Below are 2500 nucleotides of genomic sequence, written 5' to 3'. Positions count from 1 at the left end.
CGCACCGCGCGGCCAGCACGCCGGGCGGCCCCCCCTCACCGGCCGGGGACGGTCCCACCCAGCCACCGCCGCGTATCGCTTCACACACAGATTTGCCCTTACTGATTTACCTCCAGCAACAACAACCGCACCACAATGGGTTTACCAGTTGTTCATTTGCGTAACGTCACCAGCAAACGTAGACGTCCATCCCAGTTTGCAAATGCAACGATTATTGCATACCTGTCTGTTAGGTGTCACGACACACTACGTCTGCCCACATACACGCAACAAAATGTGCACGACTAGAGAACACGTGGGAGGTGGCCCCCTACGTATGCGATGTCCATTACGAGACCGACTGTCAACCAGCATCTGTACCATGTCGCAGATGTGGAACGCGGTGCACCATGCTATCACACTGTGTGAGAAGAGACGACTACGTTTGAATACACGCGCCACTACATCAACAGACGGCTCATGCTGATCGCCATCCAGGGCGTCCGTTAATCCCACACGTCTCTATGGCGTACCACACTGCAATGTAGCTGTTATGGGGAGACGGCACGTGGCTGAGTGCACAACATTTGGACCGTATGGTTCGCTGTTGTTGGGCGCAGTCGTTGTACGGTCACACATGTGCCACAGCGTATCATGCAGTACATACGGACCTATGTGCAGTACAATGTGAGGGTTAAGCTTACGACATCAGCGGACAGTGGACACAGGCCGTACCACGACGTAGACTGAGCGCTTCGACATGCGAATGCCAGTGAACAGCTGCGAAGGGCATTGAACACGCAAGCACCTGAACGACCAGCGTGCGAAGGCAGGGGGGAGGGTGGGGGCGATGTACATCCTGCAGTCGTCCACATTACAGTGTACAGCGGGAGCATGTAAAAAGTAAGCAACACTTGCGAAGTGTTGAACATGAAACGATACACAAGAGGGTGGGCGGTGCGAGTAGCGAACTATATTCAGAGGGTTGTGGTTAGACAACACTGGATTAATGTAACGTGTCATATGCCAATTACAGAGCAGGTTAAGGCACAACTTGGGTTAGGTTAAGGCACAACGTGGGTTAGGTTAAGGCACAACTTGGGTTAGGTTAAGGCACAACGTGGGTTAGGTTAAGGCACAACGTGGGTTAGGTTAAGGCACAACGTGGGTTAGGTTAAGGCACAACGTGGGTTAGGTTAAGGCACAACGTGGGTTAGGTTAAGGCACAACGTGGGTTAGGTTAAGGCACAACGTGGGTTAGGTTAAGGCACAACGTGGGTTAGGTTAAGGCACAACGTGGGTTAGGTTAAGGCACAACGTGGGTTAGGTTAAGGCACAACGTGGGTTAGGTTAAGGCACAACGTGGGTTAGGTTAAGGCACAACGTGGGTTAGGTTAAGGCACAACGTGGGTTAGGTTAAGGCACAACGTGGGTTAGGTTAAGGCACAACTTGGGTTAGGTTAAGGCACAACTTGGGTTAGGTTAAGGCACAACTTGGGTTAGGTTAAGGCACAACTTGGGTTAGGTTAAGGCACAACTTGGGTTAGGTTAAGGCACAACTTGGGTTAGGTTAAGGCACAACTTGGGTTAGGTTAAGGCACAACGTGGGTTAGGTTAAGGCACAACGTGGGTTAGGTTAAGGCACAACGTGGGTTAGGTTAAGGCACAACGTGGGTTAGGTTAAGGCACAACGTGGGTTAGGTTAAGGCACAACGTGGGTTAGGTTAAGGCACAACGTGGGTTAGGTTAAGGCACAACGTGGGTTAGGTTAAGGCACAACGTGGGTTAGGTTAAGGCACAACGTGGGTTAGGTTAAGGCACAACGTGGGTTAGGTTAAGGCACAACGTGGGTTAGGTTAAGGCACAACGTGGGTTAGGTTAAGGCACAACGTGGGTTAGGTTAAGGCACAACGTGGGTTAGGTTAAGGCACAACGTGGGTTAGGTTAAGGCACAACTTGGGTTAGGTTAAGGCACAACGTGGGTTAGGTTAAGGCACAACTTGGGTTAGGTTAAGGCACAACTTGGGTTAGGTTAAGGCACAACTTGGGTTAGGTTAAGGCACAACTTGGGTTAGGTTAAGGCACAACTTGGGTTAGGTTAAGGCACAACTTGGGTTAGGTTAAGGCACAACTTGGGTTAGGTTAAGGCACAACTTGGGTTAGGTTAAGGCACAACTTGGGTTAGGTTAAGGCACAACGTGGGTTAGGTTAAGGCACAACGTGGGTTAGGTTAAGGCACAACGTGGGTTAGGTTAAGGCACAACGTGGGTTAGGTTAAGGCACAACGTGGGTTAGGTTAAGGCACAACGTGGGTTAGGTTAAGGCACAACGTGGGTTAGGTTAAGGCACAACGTGGGTTAGGTTAAGGCACAACGTGGGTTAGGTTAAGGCACAACGTGGGTTAGGTTAAGGCACAACGTGGGTTAGGTTAAGGCACAACGTGGGTTAGGTTAAGGCACAACGTGGGTTAGGTTAAGGCACAACGTGGGTTAGGTTAAGGTAGAAATTGCGTTACATTGCG

Source organism: Schistocerca cancellata, unplaced genomic scaffold, assembly GCF_023864275.1.
Source record: "Schistocerca cancellata isolate TAMUIC-IGC-003103 unplaced genomic scaffold, iqSchCanc2.1 HiC_scaffold_599, whole genome shotgun sequence".
In the NCBI taxonomy this organism is placed as follows: domain Eukaryota; kingdom Metazoa; phylum Arthropoda; class Insecta; order Orthoptera; family Acrididae; genus Schistocerca; species Schistocerca cancellata.
Note: the sequence above shows the minus strand (reverse complement) of the source record.